This window comes from Cervus elaphus, chromosome 25 (genome assembly GCF_910594005.1).
Source record: "Cervus elaphus chromosome 25, mCerEla1.1, whole genome shotgun sequence".
Taxonomy (NCBI): Eukaryota; Metazoa; Chordata; class Mammalia; order Artiodactyla; family Cervidae; genus Cervus; species Cervus elaphus.
In genome coordinates this window covers 56,504,531-56,527,535 of record NC_057839.1, presented here as the reverse complement: position 1 = coordinate 56,527,535, position 23,005 = coordinate 56,504,531, and the positions used below count along the sequence as shown (strand labels likewise).

Below are 23,005 nucleotides of genomic sequence, written 5' to 3'. Positions count from 1 at the left end.
GGTTTCAACAGATGCCAAAGAGACTGGCTCTGTAAAAATGCAATCAATTTTTCCATTGGAAAAAAATGATTAATAGGATGAACAATTACTAATAGAAGACTTTTATCCATAGAATTGATATTAACCTCTTCACAAGAGACTGAGACTGTGACATCAAATGAAATCCAAGCAATGAATCGACATTGGGAAAAGAGTCTAATCTTGTCTGTAATTAATATGCAACTTAAAACCATTATAAAATGTTTTGGCATTGGAGCTCTGGAGAGGTAGGTTCTCTTAGGTTCTTTTGGTTGCAGCAAATTTGTTTAATCTTACCGGAGAACAAAACCATAAAAATCAGCATAGCATCAATTTATGGGTCCTCTTTCTAGAAACTGGAACTGAGGAAATACTTTAAAAGATGAGAACCGTGTGTTCAAAACTGTCACCGCAGCATTTTTAGCAGAAAGGAGATAACTAGTCTTTGATAGAAGATAAAATGCTCAGGTGGTTTTGATTCAGCAACAATACTGTGTACTAGAAGTTCACTGATACACTGAGGAAGACATAACAAACCACGTGATAAAGAAAACAGAACTGTTTTGATTATGCGAATACAAAAATTAAGTTACTACATAGATGGAGTGGCAGGAACTAACTATAGACTAAAATCTTGTTCCTCCTATTAATGAAATCCCCATCTCAGAATCTGGGAGTGGGAGGCAGTTCTCTGCATTAGAAGTGGACTGGATTAGGGCACCCCAGGGACCTCGGCCAGCAGCCCAAAGGAGAGTGCCAAAGCTGCGGCCACGTTCTTCATCCAAACTGAGCCACTAATTTCAAGGTGAAGAAGCAGAGAGATGCAAGAAGCAGTAGTATGGTGTTAAAATACAGAGTGCCAGGGATGCTGATGAGAAGGCAGTTTCCAAGTAGTGATTTCTTAGCCCAGGTCTCCCAAGCAGTGTACAAAATTATACACTGTGATTCCCAAAGTAATGAGTGGTCACTGCAAAAACAGTCATTCAATTTGGAACTTGAGAACATGATATTAGAAAGCTGAGTAACCTTCTGCCCCACCTCTGAAACGACACCGACTCCCACTGAGAGCTGCAGTGAACAGTTTGGGCTGAAATCCTGCAGCTCTTCCCTGTGTGTGTATGTATAGCATAATATACGAACAGTAATACTTTCTATATAATTCAGGGACTTACTTTAGGCACCTAAGAAGTTGTTTTTTGACATCTTTCCTTGCGTTTGATTTTGATCACATGAGTCTCTTAATTACTACAATGAGACTGCTTTTCTTTTTTGTTCCAAATCCTCCAGAAATGCTGATGCTCTAAGACAGGAACCATGCTTTTCTTGCTTGTCCAATTTCCTGGCCCATCACTCATTTTCACAGATGACTTTCAGGTCCCGTTAAAACTACTGATACAATAGCTGTTTTTGTGGTTGGTTGGTTTTTAGACACCCTCAACCATTTTCGCCAGCTCTTTCTTGAATACATTTGCAATTTGGTTTTCTTATTTCTTACTATTTTGCTTTTCTGTTTGGGGAGGAATCATTCTTTTTGACATTACGTTGAACTTTGTTGAGTAGGAGATTTCTAGGCTTAAGAAGCAAGAGGGTTATGGTCTCTGCTTGGAAGTCTTGGGGAGTCTTTCCAAAGAGCAGAGTTGGGGAGATGTTGGAATTTGACAGTATTTGCACTTGGAGGAGTAGGCAAAGCAGCATCGCTTTACTAATTTACAGCAAAAAAAAAAAAAAAAAAGTGCATTCTCTGCCTTCTGCTTGGCAACTTACTTTGCACTTAAAACCAATTTATTTGGGGCACTATTTCTTGCATTGAAGTTAAAAGTAAAAATGCCAGTAGGGTATTTGATCTGAGAGAGAAGCAGGTGGTAACAAGAAACGGGGCTGGTCTTAAGCTTCACAATAATTAATGTTGGAACCTCTATAGTCTCTTTCACTCAAAAGGGAAACCATGTGAAAAAGTGTTCTACAACATTCTTTATGCCATTGTAAAGTCACTTGTTATTTGAAGAGCTTAATGGGTGATTATGGAGGAAGGGCAGCCAAAGAATGAAGGACTATTTCCCCAAGACCAAGGTCCCTCTGTTCTAATCCCCTGCCCTGTGTCTGCAGAAACAGGTAAGCAGTGCTTGAAAAAAGCCCTCACTGGTTAGGGAGGCAAACATCCTTTGATCACTGGCTTTATGTATTTCTTTCACTTATTTATATTGAAGTAAGTTGATTTACAGTATCATGTTAGTTTCAAGCATACAGTATGCAGATTCAGTTATATATACACACATTCTTTTTCAAAGTCTTTTCCCTTATAGGTTATTACAAACTCTTGAGTATAGTTCCCTGTGCTATACAGTAGGTCCTTGTTTATACAGGTCATATTTATAAACAGTAGTAGGTATCCATTAATCCTAACCTCCTAATTTATCCCTTCCCCCTTTCCGCTTTGGAGTTTCCCTGGTGGCTCAGTGGTAAAGAATCTGCCTGCAATACAGGAGACCCAGGTTCAATCCCTGGGTGGGGAAGATCCCCTGCGGAAGGGAATCTTCCCTCACTCCAGTATTCTTGCCTGGAGACTTTAACGGACAGAGGAGCCTGGCGGGCCACAGTTGCAGAGTCAGACACGACTGAGTGACTAAACCTCCACCATCTTTCCCCTCTGGTGACCACAGGTTTGTTTTTGTCAACGAAAAAAGATGCACAACTTGAGCGTTGTGAGTTAAATGTTTTATCTGGGGGCAAAATGAGGACTGCAGCCTGGGAGGCAGCACCTCAGATAGCTCTGAGAGACTGCTCCAAAGAGGTAGCGGGGGAAGATCAATATATAAGGTTTTGGAGAAGGCGAAGTTCAGAACCATTAAGCACTCATTTAACAAAAGGTTTTCTGCTAGTAGTGAGGATCTGAAATCACCATGAAGGGATTTAGTGCTTTTCTAAATATAAGGAGATGCAAGGATTGAGATCAAAATGTGAAAGTGAAAGTCGCTCAGTCGTATCTGACTCTTTGCGACCCCATCAACTATACAGTCCATGGAATTCTCTAGGCCAGGATACTGGAGTGGGTAGCCATTCCCTTCTCCAGGGCATCTTCCCAACCCAGGGATCGAACCCAGCTATCCCACATTGCAGGCAGACGCTTTCCCCTCTGAGCCACCAGGGAAGCCCATCTCTGCAGAGGCAAATGGCAAATGCCCTTGCTGTTCAGTCATTGTCAATGCTCTTGGCAAGTGCCGATTTGTAGTTGACATTTTCTATGTCTAGTTTTGTGTATTTTCTTCATAGAAAATGCTAGTGAGTAGATAAAGTGCTTTGGGATTTACAGGATAGGTGGGGAAATTCCTGTCTGTGAAAGGGAGGAGGGAGTTGGGAATGAGAACTATTCAGGTAGAGGATAAGACTTGTTTTTTATCCGTCTTTTATCTTGGGCAAAAATGTTCCCAGTGTGGTGCCAAGGCCAGGTTGCTCCTTGCATTTCAGGTCCACTGTTTGGTGGTAAACACACGTTGGCTCAGGTTTCCAGCTCTCCTCGTACAGGACATAAAGAGGCGCATGAAACAGGGGACCCAGGGAAGTTGTTTTCTTCCATTTATTCAGTAGTAATACAGTGGAATTAGAAATCTTTGCCATGGCTCTGGAAGTCACCACCTAGATCTGTGATCTAGCCAAGAAAGGTGTGATGAAGGGGTTCAGGGCGCAATGCAGCCCCTGCTCAAAGGAAAATCTGTTAAGTCTTCGCACCTCCAGACCTGCTGCCTCTACTGACACCTTGAACCACAGCAGGAGACAGTTCCTCAGGCAGCATGTGCTCTTCAGAAACATCAGGTGTTAAACCAAGGTTTCTCCACTCGCTGTTACTGACATTTTAGGATGGGCAACTGCCTGTTATGGGGGCTGTTCTATGTGCATTGTAGGAGGTTTAGCAGTAACCCTGATCTTTATCTATTAGTTGAATTAGTTAAATCTAAAGATGCCTGATCTTTATCTATTAGTAGCACTTCCCCCATTATGAGTTTTCCCCAAAGCCTGGAGATATTGCCACATGTCTTCTGGGACTCAGAAGAGCCCTCGCTTGAGAACCACTAACTGAAACAAAATCCTTTCTTGGCTATGTGAAGGCTGAGATTGTAATAATGGTGGTGGGGGTGTGTGTGGGGAGTGGGGCAGAAAGAGGAGGTAAATATGCAAATGTCAACATTTTCCTTTCATTAAAAATTATTAATTATTTAAGAAAGAAAAGCTATCTACTTTCATATGTAATATTGCCTGTCTAACCTTTAGCTTGCAATTCATAGAAGAGATCTTGTCAACAAATTGCAGCAATTCAGTCCTTCGCCCAATACTTAGCTGTCCTGTTGAATTGATCAAATTCTCTATAGAAGTTTCTGTGGGTTTGCATTAATTCAGTAGTCCTGAACAAGAGCTAGTCAAAAAGATGTCAGGCAAAGGGGGCTAGGGGAACAGTGGGGTGACATGACTGTCACCATGCTTTTGCTTCATTCATGTTGGTCCACAGGTATTATCTGGGGTCGTAATTCTCTTTTCACTGTTTAGGAGGAAAGGCTGGGGAACTGGGAAGGTGCTTGGCCTCGGTGGGTGACATGAGAGGTACCGAGAGGGGAGTTGTGGGTGAGCTTTGGAGGTGAGATGAGGTCTACATAATAAACTACCCTATATGTCTCAATGACAATAGATATGATTTGAAAAGCTGAACACACATTGAGGTTTTGTAAGCCTACTAATTTAGGTGACATGAGTCCATTTCACTGCAAGCAATTCTACAGCAAATCCTTTAGTAAAAATCAGTAGTCACTGAATCATTTATCTTTTTGATGAATATTTCCATAATGCAGGTTATGCCTCACTGAAGCAAAATATGTAGGCAATTGAAAATGACAGTGAAATTCATTTTACATCCCAGGAAGCCTAGCTTTATTAAAAATTATTCACTCCTTTTAGAGAGTTAAGCAATTTTTAGTTTCATGAATATAATGTTGAAAATTAATTACTTTTGTCATAAACTGCACCTTTAACATCTACTTCCAAGTTAATTCGTCTATAATCTAAACAGCTAGTGGCATCCATAGTACTTTACATTAACAATTTTCTGAACTGCAGAGCTTTAAATTGCTTAGTCATTAATTCCCTAAGTGTGGGTTTAAAAAAAAATAAAAACAACTTTTCAAGAGCATGCATCTTAAAAATGTAAGATGTTAGATAAACAACTAAAAATGAGACTAAAAACATCAACAAATTGGATTTTATAATGTATGGGTATATAACAGATATAGCATGTTGGGTACTACATGGTGCATATCTATAAATACTGGAAAATATTCATTCTTGAGATTAATAGCCCTATCAGCCAGTTACATCATTAATTCATTAAAGAAGAATTCCTTTAAAAATCTTTTAAATAAACAAATCTGATGGAAGACAAAACTGAGGAGACCTGAAGTCTCATTGATGTAAGCTTTTGCCTCCCGTTTCTATGGTAACCTGTGATCTATATTCTAACCACACCTTTGAAAGGCTTGTTTTCTTCAGCATGAAAATTTAGCTAGGAGCACTGAAAGTACCAAACATTAATTGTTAGGGGTTTTTTTTTTTTTAATTGAAAAAGGAAAAGATAGAAGATAACACTCAAAGACTCACCACGCAAACACAATAGGAATGTATATTTACTCATTTTGGGATGAGTTTACATGACTGGAAGATCACAGGGATAAAAACTGAATGCTAAATGAAATAACTCTGCAGATACCCTAACAAATATATTCAGTACATGTTTTGAGCATAAAATTGTAAATGCTCATTTAATTGAATAGGGTTAAAACTTAAAGACTTGCTCATAACAGTTCAAAAAAAATTATAGCCTAATAGTTTTCAGCCTGGAGGGGTTTTTGCCTCCCAGGGGACGTTTGGCAATGTCTGGAGACATTTTGCCTGTCACAAGTGGTGGTGGGGCGGAGGGGGCGGGGGGAGTGATATGTGTGTGTGTTACTGGTAACTAGTGGATGGATAGAGGTCAATAGTGATGATGAACAACCTACAGTACACTGGACAGATCCACCCAATACCCACCTCCATCAGAAAATTATCTGTCCAAAACAGGAGACTGAGTAACCCTACATCTAACTTCATAAACAATGTGCTGGAATGAGGGCCATACACTGAACATAGAAAATTATTGAACACTTATGTTCAAATAAATAAAATGCTTTTATTTGTAATTTGCTTCCCTGTTTTTGTACTATATTTTACTTCTTTGGCTCAGTGATAAAGAATCCTCCTGTGAATACGGAAGCTGCAGGAGATGTGGGTTCGATCCCTGGGTCAGGAAGATCCCCTAGGAGGAGGAAATGACAACCCACTCCAGTATTCTTGCCTGGAATACTCCGTGGACAGAGGAGCCTGGTAGGCTACAGTCCAAGGGTCGAAAAGAGTTGGACACGACTTAGCGACTGAGCGCGCACACACACACTTCGTTATTTCATTTAAATGGGAAACAGACAAAAGAAAAAAATGAAAAAGACAGCAAAATTCCCTTGCCCCTTTGGCTTTCATAGGTGAACATTTCCAGCTTTCACGCCTTTGTCCAATTTGGCGTGGCCCGTATAAACTGTAAATATCAGTACAGTCGGGGAGCCTTGTTCCACTGCAAAACTTCGAGGCTTGTATGGGGTTCCTACTGTCACCCAGCTTAATTTAAATATAGCAATTAAATTCTGGTAAGTTTTTTCTTTGTTAATCGAAAATGGACTTACCTTTTCCCACTTGAATGCGGATGCACTTGCCTTTGGCGTCTGCCTCCTTGTAACATATGGTTACACTATGTCATTCCGGCTTTGGATAACATTCCTATCCTCGAATCCTCGCCCAGGTCAAGAGGGCAGAACCATCCTGGAGAAGCAGCAGCAGCATACTTTGGTTTTCTTTGCTGCGATGTGGGCGAGCCGGAAAGCAATCCAGATACCGCCAGAGGGCGCGCAAATGCCGCAAATGAAAGTTCCAAAGCCTCAGAAGGGTTTTGCAGGAAGGGTAAAATTGTCTTTTGTCTAATGAAAAGAGCTATACCGTTCTAAGCGATGTCGTGTTACGTTATTTTTCTCATTTGCTTCTGACCAACTGATAAGCAAGGTGAGCACATATCCCCACCCTGGTGGTTATTTTGTATTCCTGTGATAAAGTGGCAGCACCCGCCCGCCCCCGCCGGGACACCCCACACTCCGCAGTTGGCCATGGTTTTGACCTGTGCGTTTCTGAGCTGGCACTGTGCGGCTTGTCTCGGCTAACTCGTTCTTCCTGAGAACTGGTGCCTCCGTTAAAGCACAGACATCAAAAAACAAAACAAAACAAAAACAAAAACCCGACGGCTCCGTGCCTAGGACTCTGGTCTTCCCTCCTTCTTCTCCCAAGTCCTGAGACCATCCTCGCAGGGGCGATGCCGCGAGCCTGGCCGCCTGGACCTCCGCGCCGCGCTGGTCCAAAGCCGCAGCCTGCCGGGGCGCAGCACACTCGGGGCACCCGGGCGCCGCCCAGACGCGCCTGCCCCGGGAGAACACTGTCCACCCTCGGGCGTCGGTCCTGATGGGCTGAAGGGAGCCACCAGGTCAACTCCCTCCCCGAACCTCACTGCCCGCCCGAGTATCAGAATTTCAGCCGGACGTCGCGAGCGTTCGGGTGGGATGCTGAGAAAGGGTAGCAAGGGGCAGGGGGCGTCAGGACCACCTCGAGGCGACCCCTCAAGGTCTGAGCGAGAGCCCGAGCCCTTCTTACCCAACCGTTCCAAACAGAATAGACAGAGAGAGAGGGGGGCGCATTGGAGAGCGAGACTGTGTGTGTGTGCCCCAAACATCGCCGGCGCTGCGGGGGCAGGGGAGCCGACGGGGGTGGGGGGCCAGCGACTGGAGAGGAGTGGAGGGGAGGTGGGTTGGGAGTGGGCTAGGAAGGCAGGAGGGGCCCGGGGATGGAGGGAAGGGGAGGGGGCGAGGAGGGGAACCAGCCCTTTGAAGGAGAAGGGAGGCGGGGGTACCCGGGACGGCGGGGCTGGGGGACCGAGGGGAGCGGATGGAAGGCGGGCGGGGCCCCCAGAGGGAGGGGCGGGGCGGGGCGAGCGGGGGGCGGGGCGCGCGGGGGCGGGGCAGGCGGGCGCGCGGGGGGAGGGCGCAGGGCAGGAAGGGGAGGGGGAGCGCGCGCGCGAGAAATGCAGAGGCTGCGGCGGCGGCGGCGAGGGCAGTAGCGGCAGCGGCGAGGGCGGCGGCGGCAGCAGCGCGACAGCTCGCTCCTCTCTCCGGGCTCCCCGCCGTCGAGCCGCGGAGAGAGCCTCCCGCCTAGCGGCCAGGCACCCGGCCGGACGACGCCCAGCGACCCGGGCCCCTCCGCGGCACCGCGATCACCTCGGGGCGGCCACAGGCACCCAGACCCGGTAAGGAGGCGCACCCCGGTGGCCCCCGCAGCCGCCGCGGACCCAGGGTGCCGGCCACCCCGGGGGCCTCCGCTTCCTTCTCCCCCCACCGCCACCCCCCTTCTTTCCCCCTCTGCACCCGCCCCCGAGGCCCTTTGTTCTCTCTCGGCGCCGCGGCCGGGGATGGGGGGTGTGGGGAGGGGGAGTGTTGCGGGGCCCCCGATTAGACGGCGCTGGTCGTGGGGGTGATCCCTCGGGGAGGGCTCCGTCGCGTCGCGGGGAACTGGGGAGATGGGGGGGGCGGCCCCCCGAGGTGGATGGCTGCAGCCACTCGCAGGGTGGGGAGGCTGGGGGGATGGGGGCTGGTGAGCCTGCTAAGCGGAGTTGGTGGTGGGTAGCGGGAGGAAAGCTGCTAATGCAGCAGGAGATTGCCGAACGTGAAGCCCTTGCGGTGCACTGAGTCCCGAAGAGACGGTTTTGTGAGTCTGGTGGGAGAGGCTGTCACCCTCGCGGCTCACCGCCTGGAAGAAGGCGCTGGGTGCGGGGGTCGCAGCGGCAGAAGACGAAGGGTGGGGGTGGGGTGGGGCGGGAGTGTAAGGGGGAGAAGGGATACGGGGGGACGTGGTGTGATCAGAAGGAAGGAGGTGGCTTTTTGGTTCAGCAAATGGGCTTCCTTGGCCGCTGGGACTCCTGAATCTTGGCTTGGGGTGGCCGAGGAATGCGAGGTTCACACGACAGCGTGCCTTCCGAAGCACCACTGAGCCGATCAGAGCCTCAGCCCCGGACCGGGCCGAGCTGCCTTGCCATTAACCTGTGGGCTGCATCTGAACGTTTCCTTGTCTCCGGCACTCAATTCGGAGAATGCGCTGGGCGCCTTCACTGGCGGCCCTGGCCCGGAGGGTGTGAGCTTGAACCTGACAGCCCGCGGCCCTTGCCGCCCAGCCCGGCCGGGGGCGAAGATTTGGGGTTTAGTAGGTTTTGCCTAAAGCGCTAACACTGAAACCCGACGCCTGGCCCCTGTTCCCCCTTCTTCGCCCAATCGCCTCCTCCCCGCTTCCCCAAAGAATAAAAATTGCAGAATCCTTGGATCCGAGCGCACACAGAATGCGTGGCTACAAACCGCATTCTTTTCATGAATATTCATCGAACGCTTGGCTGGGCTCCTTATCTGCTTCCTCAAGAGACATTTCCGCCTTGAAACGAACTCCGTGAACAGTCTTTGCCTGTGTAATTTTCACCCTGCTTAAAATAACGCAGCGCACACGGGTACATTTTTTAGTACCTAGAACAGGATTGACAACCACGCCTCGGTCTGCCGCGAGGCCACTAGCATATCTGCGGCAGGTTAAAATCAAACACTGGCATAGAGGTGGTCTTCCTGCTCTAGGGGTGTGGATCAGCCTCGCAGGGATTACAACCTGAGCTCACCGACCTCAGTACTGCGGGCAAAATGAATGAATCCGGACTGTAATTACCTATTCCTTTGTCTTGGCCTCGCGCATGCGCCGGAGAGCAGGGTGTGGAGGGCCCGGGCCGACCCATCTGATCCCTCCATCACCCACCCACCCACTCCCTTCCCAAGCCCAGGAACAAAGGCGTTTGCCCTAAATGTTGCGTGAAACCCTTGGATACAGATGACAGTTTCCCCCCACCCCGTGCGTATATTTCTCTCCCAGGCAATCTCATCTTTTGCCTTCTTAGCTGTTTCAATTGATGAAAAATATTAGCCTTGATGCTGAGGGCAAACTGGGGTTTAATGTTTTTGTAACCGAACACTGCTCTTTTCCTTTCTCCTGCGGTTCATTGTTCTTTTTCCTGTAACATATCGCACTGCAGTGATGGTGGCCCTATTAATTTGCATCAGTTAACCATTTGTCTGAAAGATTTTTGCTGCTGGCCATTTGATGAAGGGACATTGGTCTCGAAAATGACAGTGGGTCTTGCCCCTAGTGTCACTACTGGGGAAAAATTAAGACATTTGGCATTTATTCGAATAAGAGGGCCTACAAAACCCAGAGCTGAGAAAATGGTTACTTTGTCAGGATCCTAACGCTATTTTCTTTTGATTCCTACCTCATTGTTTCATTAGGAAAATCCAAGAAGAACTCCATGGAGATGGAAACCACTGGTAGGGGAGGAAGAAGGCAGATGGGGCTGCTGGGGTGAAGATGGTCTATTAAGTTCTTAATTTTTCTTTTCCATGTATATCGATATGTCGCCATATACATATATATGGGCATACACACACACATTTGATGGTTGATGACTGATTTTCTTCCCAGTGATGCAGACTATGGCCTCTTTTTGGGCCAGTTTGTTCTACCAACTAAAAAGAGACTTAACTGTTGTGTATAAAAAGGAGCTAAATAATTATATTTTTGCCGTGGTACATTACACTTGAAAGAATTTTATGCTTTAGTATTCTCAGTACACCCTGGTAAAACAACACGTGGCAGGAAAATGGAAATTATCTCTTTTGTTCCTGTTAATAAAACTTGATATTGATCAAGTTGAATGTATCAGGACCTTTATTTGATATGGAGGGTAGCCGCCTGCTATCCACTGTCCTCCATAGTATTGGGTGGATTTTTTAGGGTTTAGAGGGCTAGAGGTAGGGATTTTTTTCTTTAGGTTATGTTTTTGAGGAACGGGTGAGTCGGAGAATAGATCACATGCAATAACAAATATATACCAATATGCCCCCAATTCGATGAGTCTCAGGTTTTTGAGCAAGACAGTTTTTAAATTGAATTATAAATGATCGGTTACCTTATTCTTTTACCCGGCTAGCTTTTTGGCAAGCTTTAGCAGGTGGAGAAAGGGAGCTGAGCCTTTTGACAAAATGCGCCAACAATGACTGTGTTATCAGTGGCGCCAGTGGCCTATCTCGCCTTAACTGATGCACTTGCTCTCATTATGCAGGCAGAAGAGAACCTTTTCTCCCCACAGACCACCCTAATTTGAACATTAATTTGAATGGAAGAGTCATACAGGGCTCTGGGTCCTTATCTGTGGAGGCATCCCTTGCAGTCTTCCTGGATTTACTAGAACAAACCGTATTATAATCTAAGGTGTGACGTATTCTGTCTTGTTAATTTTTGTCTTTTAAATTTTTTCATATTAAGGACAATTTCAAACCATTTTCATTTCACGGTCAAGATAAGGGGAGTATGAAAAACTTAGATTTGGTCACTGTTAAATAGATGTCTGCAATATTCACTGTAATTTTGTAAAAAATCACCAAAATCCAAAACCATTTTTAAGGAAAGTAAAGTGCCAGGTATATACGTGTGTATATCACACACACACAATTTGTATATATATATATATACTCATGTTACAAAATAAATTTTAATACTGATATGAAACAAAATAGTTGGTACAGAATATCATTTTATGGTGCTTCATGTTGGTCTTTGGAAAATAATCAGTTTTCTGTTTTTCTCAGTATGTATATTGAAGGGAGAGCCTAGCTAGTCTACTAAGATGCTCATTTCCAATTTTTACCAGTGTACCCCTGAAATAAATAGGTTGCATTGAGCATCTTAAATTAGCGTGTTCATTTAGGGTCTTAAACATTCACATGAAAGCATTTTAAAAGCTGTAATAAACAAATGCTTATACTAGACAAAAGATTTATCAAGTTGCTCTGCCTTATTTTTGTTATTGTTTGTAAAATTTTGTTTCGAAAATATTTAAAAAGAGGCCTGCTCACTATTGTTCATCAAAAGCAATTGATTTCCTTTGGTGTCTGATTCTGTTGAAAGAGATGTTCTGAATTGCTTAGGTCTTTATCTTTCTAATATGTAGTTTTAACCTACTACTTTATGTCCTCTATCAAAAGATTAACATCTTGATGATTATTTTAGTTGGTAAACTGGAAGCCAGGTACTGTGGAGGTAAAACTGAGCTTGTATATGAGTTGAAGTTCTGGAGGTAGGTGGGGGGGGTGGGAGCGGAATCTGTTGTTTTATCAAGTTTTCCTAACTCGTTGAATCTTTTCCATTTATTCTGACTCTTAAGACTTTGGGTAATACAATGCAATGGGAACTTTACTTTGCAGCTTAAGTCTGGTGGATTAGTATCAGGAAATAAGCCAGGCTGTGAATAGCCCGAATGTTTTTTAGAGAGAAAATACTCTTAATGGGGGGGTTTTTCTAGGGTGTAGTCGAAAGGAGAGTCAGTTTGAAAAATCTCTAGGCACTTGCTGGGCCGCTTTGACCAAATTGCTTCAAACTGCTCTGAATTTCATTTTATCCAATTGTAAAACTGGAGTAATAATTCTTAATTTTAGGCTATAAAAAGGATCACACGTGTCTGAAAAGGGTGTAAGTACAGTGGCTGGCTCTTCCGGGCCCCTGGACCTCTCAGTCTGCATTTTCAACACAGTTATTGGTGTGATTGATATCAGTAACTGATTTCTGTATATTGAGCTATGTTTTTGTTCCATGCTGATTAAGACCTGAGGGTTTCAGTATATTCAGTGAGAAATAGGATATTTCAGACCTCATGGAGATACATATTTGAAACTCTGTGAGACACCGTATGGGAGTTTGCTCCCATGTGGGATGAATGACGCCAGAATGGCCACCCTCACTGAATTTCCCACGGCTGCCTACATAACTCAAGACATGGCATTTCAATTCTTTTGAGAAAATACAGGGGTGGCCTTAAAACCACAGAAGTTCCCAGCCTGCCAAAAGATTTTGTTAAATACCATCCCCTCCCCTGCTATCAAGACAGACATCTAGGTAAGTGTTACGTAAGAAGAAAATGTCCAGTAAACCTTATCAGAAGTAAATGATAATCATATAGATCTTGAAGTGAAGTGAAGTGAAGTGGCTCAGTTGTGTCGACTCTTTGCGACCCCGTGGACTGTAGCCTGCCAGGCTCCTCTGTCCATGGGATTCTTCAGGCAAGAATACTGGAGTGGGTTGCCATTTCCTTCTCCAGGGGATCTTCCCGACCCAGGGATCCAACCCGGGTCTCCCGCATTGCAGGCAGCTGCTTTAACCTCTGAGCCATACCAGTGGATAGTTAAATTGTAATTTTGAAAAGACACAAGCCTAGGAAGCAAAGTGATTAAACGGCATTCTCTTCTTTGTTCTGGAACTCAGAAATGGGATGACGTGGATGCAGAATCTCATAGTATATTTTTCTTCTTCTGCACCCTAAGGGTTTAAGGGTTTAAGTAACATTAAAAATCAGCCTTTCCAAAGGCAGTAGATGTTTTTGAACAAAAACAGGGAAAGCAGAGTTTTTTTGACTAGCCAAGAAAGTCAGATAGGGGAGGTTGTAATTGAGCATGCCTCGAAGTCTAGGAATAAATTCCTGAAAGCTTTAGAGTCTTTGAAATGGAAGCCATCTGCAAGCACCACAGGGACCCAGGTCATAAGGACACATTTCAAGATTATATAAGAAAATGGTGTTCAGTAGGGAAGGCCAAGTAGTTCCACATTTCCTTCTTATCACTTAAGACACTTTCTAAACTTGTTTTTGAATTGGTTTATTTTCTTAATCATTTTGGATGACGTAAGAATTTCATTTCAGCCATTTACTAGCTGTGTGACATTTGTCAAATTGCTTAACTTCTCTGTGCTTCAATTCTCATCTGTAAAATGAAGGTTACAATATAAAGTTTCTGTAAAGATCAAGTAACCAAACAGGAGAATGCCTCACACATACTGTGTACCTTTATAATGCACATTCACTGTGAAGTGGTGAGAGGACCAGCTTTCTTTATTTCATCCTCTGTATTCTTATTTCAAAGGTTATTATTGCAAGAAGGTCTGGTGAGGGTACCTTGGACAGGAGTTGGTAGAACATAGAAATCTGGTTTAGAAAAGCCTCCAAATGCAGCTCTGATACCTTGTAGTTGTTGCCAAGACACTTGTACTAGTTTTAAAAGTCCAGAGTGGGTCGATTCATACGAGCCCAGCCCCCATATTGATGAGTATTACAATGGAAAACAATACTGTGGAAGTCCTTGGAACTTAAAGGCCCTGGTGACTCAGATGGTAAAGAGTCTGCCTGTAATGCAGAAGACCCAGGTTTGATCCCTGGGTCAGGAAGATCCCCTGAAGAAAGATGTGACAACCCACTCCATTGGAGATCTTCAGAGAAAGGCTCTCTGTTTTGATCTGGACTCCACTGGATGACCTGGGGTGTAGACACAATTCATTCATAACCTGAAAAGACTTGGCTTTGTGGTGTCCTGAATCAAGGGGCATTCATTAGCATCTGAAAGGAGTGCCTTAGTCATTAGTACAAAGATTGGTAAAAACCAATGTAGATATTTAAAATCCTGAGGACACAGTTCCACATCCCCACCACCCACACCGGGAGTAGAACCAAAGCTTGTCTTATTCAGGGATGTGAAGGTATTGTTACCTGTTGACAAAATCTCTGGAAATAATTATCCCCCTGGCAACCTTAATCACTGACAAAAAAACAAAAAAAGGAAGTTCTTTGGCCTTTCGGGTATTTGAGATGGTTCATCCTGGAATTTGAGTTTTCAGGCATTTAATTCAGGGATCTGCCTAAGTGATTCATCTTTGGCCTTCTGGACACTGGGCTTTGCTGTTGAGTGAAGGTAAAATCATTTTCATTTTGGTTAAATTATTTTTCTAATAGTTTCTTTAAACAGGATTTTGAATCTTATGGAATCAGGAGGGAAATTAATTTGTCAGGTATCCACTGTGGGAAAGTGGTTTTGGGTATGGTAAGTGTAACATAGAAGAAATTTCCTCCATCAAAGGTGTTTTTTTTTTTTTCCTTATAAATCTGGAGAAGTTAAGGGATGAAATTGGACATCTATTGACTATTATGTGTCTTATGCTCTAACTGAAATTTATCCCCTCAAACAAATTGTAAGAGGCATTTTACCTATGAATAAATGAAAAAAAAAATAGAGGGTTAAATAATGTACATAAGATCCTAGGGCTAACAGAAATTAATAGAATTTGGCCCATGTCTAATAGTCCTATTCTGCTGGCCAATGCTGCTTTTTCCCATAAGCCTTGGCTATTTTATCTCATATAATGTGGACACTTGGGATAAAATGGATAATATATTATAACACATTAACCTCTTCAATATTCATTTAGAGAGAGTTGCGCTAGCTTCTTTGAAAAATTATCTTAGAAGAGATACACTGTCTAATAAATATTTAATCGATAAATACATTTAGTGGCCTCTAGATTAGAAATGCTTCCTGTTGTGTGAATATGGGCTGATGTCTTTTAAGTCATCTCTTTTTCTGGGATGACGATGATAAAGGCCGCTTTTGAGGACTATAGAGAAATGGCCTTGTGGCACTTTACAGGTGGAAGTAATCACTCAAATATCTTAGCTGTAATTCTACTTTTGAAATACTAATCAGAGACACTAGTCAGCCCTCTTTCAGCTCTGTAGTTGGCTGATTAGAAATAAACCAAGTCCTAAATTCATGACCCCATTTTCACTCTGCCTACATGCAGGATTCATTTACACAAAGTCGGTGGCTGGATTTAAATACTCTCCTAATTATCAATGCAACCTCAGTCTTTTGTAAATTCTTGTGTCATCCTAACAGAAGAATTGTAAGCTCATCACTAAAACACTTCTTTTGGAACTCAGAGGACCTTAGAAATGTAAGTGACTTAGTCACAGTCCCATGAGCTGGTTAGTGGCCAAGTGGAAACCCAGGTTATTTCCCGCTAAAGCTCCATTCCTACCAGCCCTCCTTTCAGTCTAATTGAGTCAAACTCTTACTGTCTTCAACTTAAGAAAAAAACTCCTTCCTTTCTTTGACTCTGATACCAGTTTTGGGGTTTTGTTTTTTTTTTTTTAAGTCTTTATTGAATTTGTTAGCAGTATTACTTCTGTTTTTTTATGTTTTGGGTTTTTGACCCTCAAGGGATCTTAGTTCCCCAACCAGGGATGGAACCCACACCTTGTGCATTGAAAGGGGGAGTCTTAACCACTGGACCACCAGGGAAGTCCCTGATAACAGTTCTTGAAAATCCGGTCCTGATCCGGTGTTCTCTCCAGCAGAGAACCAGTTCTGCCTTCTCAGTAACACCACATGTGCTTACTGCCTGCTGCTGCTTTTTCTACATGCCATCTTCTCCACTTTCTTCTTATTATAGGCGTGTGGTTTCCTTCAGAGACTGAAGAATTTATGGCATGCGTTAAAATAATTTTGCCCAGAAGACTAAATTTTTGTGTCGTATCTTTGTTTCTCTCCTAAAATAAACAAATGTTGCAGGGTTTGGAGCCTGCAGATGGAGGGTAGGAGTTTGAAAAGAAAGCCAGTTGGTTTTAGACTAATTTGGGGGCTGTGGAGTGAGCAGAGCAGTGAAGCATTAAGCCCTAGAAATGCTCCAGAATCTCTTGGAAGATCCATTTTGCACAGTATTGTAGAGATGGACATGAGTTTTTCTGTCCATTCCTAGAGTTATCTGGGCTTCCCAGGTGGCGCTAATGGTACTGAACCTGCCTGCCGATGCAAGATACATAGAAGACAGTGGGTTTGATCTCTGGGTCAGGAAGATTCCCTGGAGGAGGGCATGACAACCCAGCCCAGTATTCTTACTTGGAGAATTCCGTGGACAGAGGAGCCTGGTAGGCTACAGTCAATAGGGTCGCAAAGAGTTGGACAAAGCGGCTTAGCACACACAGACATAGTCTGGTCTGGTTTACTGGCTCAAGAGCTGCATGAAACATGAGGTTTGATCTTTTTCTTTAGAATGATCAGAATGATCATTTGTGGTATTTGGGATGATTTATAGGATTTAAAAGGGCAGTAACTTTCTGAAGTAGTCATTAAAATATGAAACTGAAGTACTTAAGTTGTTAAAACAGTTGGTAAAGCTTAATATTCAGATGTTTGAAATGAATTTCAGCAATGTAAACTGTGCATTTGTATTTGGAGAAGCTATGATAAGTTTATTTTTAGATAAGAGAGTTCAAATTCATATTTAAAACAATCTGTTTAGACATTTCAGTAAGTAGAGAATGAGTCTTAGATAAATTTATATTTTTTCCCCAGGGAGCCCTGCAATAAACAAGTGACTTTGCAATTTTGATAATGCTTTTAAATTATTATAGTTTTGCAGGTTCAGAAATGGACATATTTCTTAAATAAAGCCAAATTAAAACCTTTTTTTTTTAAAGTTTTTGAAGCAAAGGATATCAGAGAACAGCTTCTCCTGGTTAAGCTTTCTAAATTATGAATATCCTAGATTGCTTGGCCAACTAATTTTGAAAAGACCCACATCATTTACCTGATGGTGGCCAGTCAAAACACCATTGCCAATAGACTAATATAATAGCCAAGTTAAACAGTAACAGGATCTACTTGGGGAAATAGTATATCAAAAGAGAAAGCAATAACAACCATACAGTGCCTCTGAGGACATCCAGATTTCCTTGGAATCACTGGATCTTCCCACAGTCCTGTTTTAAGCCTCTCTGAGCTTGTCTTGGAAACTATAGGGCTGTAGAATATTTGCTGACTCTGACCTTTATGAATATTCTCAGCTGTTTCAACATGGGATAAGAGCATCTGAGTTTGCATTAGGCATGTTTAAGACTATTGGGAAAAAGGAAAATCTAGAGAAATCAGTGACTTACAGATGGAGAGATTTGAGATGGCTTTCCTCCTTTATCCTGTATTCCATCCAGAAGGCAGGGTGAGATTATATGACCACTTGGGTATTCACTAAAGATTGATTAAATGAGGTGTTCTGGAATCTAATTCGCATGACTCATTTTCCTAAGGAAGAAAAAAAGAGTTTCGATTAACAATTAGTGGTGACAATAGCTCTTACAGAGTCTTGTGATCGCCCAGCCTCAGTGAATACAATTGACCAGAGGTTGTTACAGCGCTAGAGTTTCTCAGTAACCCTGGTCATCTTTTGTTGAGACTTCAAGCTTTGAATTCCCAGGGCTCACCCAGCTGGACTTCAGAAACCTGGTTGCAGAATTTCTCCTGTGTGGTTTTCAGACAAATAGTAACAAGTGTTTGTAGCAATGGTCTCCCACAGGTTGTTAACACAAGGTTGATGGTTTCCTCCATTTGTGTTTCTACATGTGACTCACATCTGAGTATCACCCTTCTCCATTACCTAATCCAGTGGTCGACTAAGGAAAAGTCTCATTGAAAGTTTCATTGGTATAAGAGACAGAACCAATAGCTCACTCCACTTAGCCTCCACCCTTTCTGTTCTAACTGGCTTTGCTTCTGCATTCCAGAGAGCTTAGCTTTCATTTCATTTATACTAAAGTCTCCTGGGTGGGTGGGTACGAGGTCCTCCTAGGAGAACTCAACTGGCTACAATGCAGAGAGAAACAACTGCATGATGGGGTTATGACACATATTTTCACTAAGGTAAGAGTTGTAGTTCTAAATGGGAAAGGAGTTTTGTAATGTTTCTAAGCTATGATGTTTAATTGACTACTGAAGTCTGAAGGTCACCAAGCTTCTCATGTCTCTGCCTCACCCAACCATGTTAATTGGTCCTTTCCTGCCTGAAAAGTATCACATGGTTTTACGTTAACGTTGTCAGTAGTAATACATTCTATGACCGTATCCTTATTTCCAGCAACAAATATTTCCATGTCAAGGGGAGACATGGTGGTTAGAGGGATCAGTTGGCAAACTAGGGTTTGTCCCCAGTTAAATTAGGATTTGTCCACACGCTGCCACCTTTAACTTGCCTTCTTTATGTCCAAGAGTGACCACTTGCATGTGTCTTTCCTGTTAGTGATCCCTTTTGCTAGGCATACTACTTAAGGAGTATCCTTTGTCATATCTGTAATGAGATAGCCAAGGATCCCAGATAAAGGGTAAAGAAGTCCAGAATGATGTAATATGCAAAAAATGTTACTGCTGTTACAAGTGGAATGAAGAAAAGCTCAACCCAATAGAGTTGAGCATGATTTCTGTTGGAAGAGGGTGTCATCTGGGGCAGATGATATCTAAAAACCAACCTCCTCAATTTCCTAAACCCTAAGGGTATTTAGCTAGCATCATATAATAAAATTACTGTTAGCAGCACACAGCATGGCGAACCAGCAAGCCCTGACATGTTAGCAATTGTTTGCGTAGTTTACCTGGCAGAGAAGATATACCTGCTAGAACAAATGTTTTAGATCGCTAACATGCTCCGTAGTTAGTGTGAGGTGTAAGTTGGCTGCAGAAGAATGACCATTGAATTCTGATTCTGATAACACATTTGACTACTACCCTAACTAAACCATCCCGTCTTGAGAGAGGGAGAGGCCTTTGGGAGAAATAGCATTTCTTATTAAATACTGAGGTTTGTGAAAATCCTTCTGAAAAGAAGGAAATGGCTATGCTTGAGGGAAGTTTCCACGGGGTATTTTTGCAGCTGTGTTTTCTGGATGGAGAGAGGGGAACACCATTCCTTTCTGTTCCTGAGAGTGTCTGGATTCCCCTTGTGTGGGCGGGATTTCTGGTAAGTACAATACAGGAAGCAAAACTGCATTGTTCTAGATCAGCAGTTGGTGACCTCGTTTCTAAGCCCCAGCCCCCTCTTTCTAGTGTTTTCCAGGGAGAAAAGGAGACCGGAGGGGGAGAGGAGGCAGTGCAGGGGCAGGGGAGGAGCGCTGGAGATCCTTGGGACACTTTGTTCCTGGGTTCCTCTGCTAGGGCCGCCGTGACGGAATGCCCCGGACTGGAGGCAACAGTGCCAAAGTCAAGGTGTGGACCAGTTCAGTTTCCTCTTGAGATGTCTCTCCCTGTCTTGCGGATGGCTGCCTTCTTGCTGTGTCCTCATAGGGTCTTCTATCTGAGCGTGCACCGCGGGTGTCTCTCTCTCTCTATGTCCCAATCTCTTTGTATAAGGACACACCAGTTCTCTTGGATTTAGGCCCACCTCCATGGCCTCATAATTTACCTCTTAAGTTTTGAGGTACAGAAAGTTAGAACTTTAGCATATGAATGAGAGCAAGGCACAGCTCATAACATTTCATATCAGGAAAGGTGGTTTAGAGTGAGGAAAGTGCCCCGTTCCCTGCCCTCAAGATGTAGGAGGTGGGGAGAATCAGCTACCCTGGAGCCTCTGGTTTTGTTGTTGTTCAGTCACTAAGTCTGATTCTTTGTGACCTCAGGGACTACAGCACGCCAGGCTTCCCTGTGCTTCACCATCTCCCGGAGTTTGCTCAAACTCATGTCCATTGAGTCGGTGATGCCATCCAACCATCTCATCCTCTGTCATCCCCTTCTCCCGCCTTCAGTCTTTCCCAGCATCAGGGTCTTTTCCAGAGAGTCAGCTCTTCGCGTTAGGTGGCGAAAGTATTGGAGCTTCAGCATCAGTCCTTCCAATGCCTGTGGTTTAACCCTTGCAAATCCATGTGAGGCAAGCCTGAGTAGTGTTCTCTTTTGACAAGATGAGATGCAGAGGAGTTAATTTCCCTGAGATTCACATCACTAGGAAAGGTGGAACCTATGTGGAATTCAAAGCCTGCTTCTATGGCTCCCTCGGGCTGGGGATGGCAAAGGGTGTATGCAGGTACTGTTCTCTCTGTTGTACTCAGGATAGATGTGGGATGAGGCCTCAGAATCCTTCTTGACACAGTGCTCTAGGCAGTTGCCACCAATCAGTAGGCATTAATATGTGGTGAAGCCTGTTTTCATTCCAGAACTATATGATCATGCTTTTCCTCTGCATGAAGCCTTTTCCATTGGTTATCCATATTTCTAAATACAGCAAGTAAATAAAGGAAGCGAGAAGGATTTACATAGCCCAGGTCTTGTAAAGGACACCTATTCTTGGGTAAATTAAAATAGAGATATTCTGGGAGGGATAAAAAGAAAAAAGGTAACTACCAGTAGTGGCATTGATCAAGAGCCCTTCTTAATGTAGATGGAAGGGTTGACCAGATGTGTAAGCTAGTTTAAAATCCTATACCAGCATCCATGCTTGTTGGTAGGGATTCAGGATACAGAAGAATCTCACTGTGGGCAAGTTTTATTGGATGGAAGCTTGAAGACATTAGAAGATACAGGTTTTAACAGAAAGCAAATGTGGAAAGAATGGTTGGACTTTTGATAGGTTTCTATACAGTGGGACAGTGAGGATAGGGAAGTGAGTGTCAGGGATATATGAAGTTTTTGATAACCAAAAAACCAAGGCTTATGAATTCTGGGGCCTTTCCAAGAAGTAAAACAAGTAGCGATACTGAAGGGACTCTTTCAGGGGGCATTCTCAACAAATGTGGATGTGACTGTCTCTTCACGTAACACTTTGGCAGCTCTTTTTCAAGAAACACTTTACGACTTTTGAAAGTGCCCTCTCAAGTGATTCAGTCATTGCCTTTCTGTTTCAAGCTGCGGGTCACGTCATGTTGTGTTTAACTATAGCAATAAAAATATTACCTCACTAAGCCACAGTCTAATTGAATATAGTAATTCAATTTGACAAAACTAGATGAACCACCGGCCCTAAACTAATTGAAAGTTGGTACTGTTTAATACCTTTTATAGGAATAATTTTCTTCATAAAACCTGCAGTGTGAGTTACTGTAGAATTTTTTTTAACTCTTTAATTTATGCGATATCTGTTTTTGAGCCCACATCTGTAGTCTTCTGTCAGTGCTTAGTTTCTGGTCAATAGCACCTTCTTCCATTCGTTCCAGAAAACGAGATCTTCCTGCGAACAAAGGTCTATGGCATCTCCCTGCTCATTGCCCCTCATATCCGTCCATTCCCCTCTACACTAGGTTGTGATCCTAGTTGAAGTTTTTACGCCTTTCCTCGATTACTGTGGTCATACTCTGCTAAAGGCAAGCATGGCATTCCTATGCTGAACACTTTTCTATCATGACTTTTTGTTACACGTAGAACAAAATTACCAAAATCCTTTGCTGATCTGTAAGTTCCCTCCTGTTCACCTTCTGTTTTCCTCTTCAGCCTCCTCTCATGCCCACTCTCACCCATGCGGCCTGCCTGTCAGTTCTTCCAAATGCTCCAAGCTGTTTCCCGTCGTTCTTCTGCCTGGAATACTGTTCCATTGTCCCAAGTACTCCTCAATCTAGAAGTGCCACTTTCTCAGACGTTCCTTTCCTGGCTGTCCCCATACCTCTCCGAGTACTTGGCATTTTTGGCTCTTAATTGGTCAAAACATGATGTGATGATTTAATGTCTCCATTCCTCTGGATGGAAAGACCCAGGAGGCAGGGATGCGTCAGTTTTGTTGATCCGTGACAGAGCTGTCCAGCAGTTCTGGGACTTACGTCCATATTTGCTTCATATTTGCTCCGTGTCAAGGTTGCCCACAGGACCATATATTTCATGGAGGGCGCACAGCCTCTGAAAGTCACCTTTGGCGGCTGAGATAACTTCCATGTACTGACATGCAATTTCACCTCATCAGTTGTGCTTACTGTGAAGATGAATACCTGATGAACTTCAATTAGTGTAATTATTCTGTTTCCAAGCACTAACCTTAGTGGTAATTGTTCTGCAGGCCTGTGACATTATGGAGTAATTAGTACTAATGGCTCATGCATCCAGGCTTCCTCCTAAGGTAGGGTATCAAAGAATGAAATTGTGTTGTTATTTGGGAAACTAGCAGTATTACCCTGTGA

At 43.6% G+C, this 23,005-nt stretch overlaps 1 protein-coding gene across 1 annotated transcript in view; it reads left to right on the top strand.

The window, feature by feature from the left end:
* The first annotated feature begins 8,188 nt into the window (after positions 1-8,188).
* The window catches only part of BASP1 (brain abundant membrane attached signal protein 1), a 52,181-nt gene continuing 37,364 nt past the window's right edge, over positions 8,189-23,005 (top strand). The window contains exon 1 of the mRNA XM_043887297.1: positions 8,189-8,431. The gene's annotated coding sequence lies outside the window, so the exon portion shown is untranslated. The remainder of the gene's footprint in view (positions 8,432-23,005) is intronic.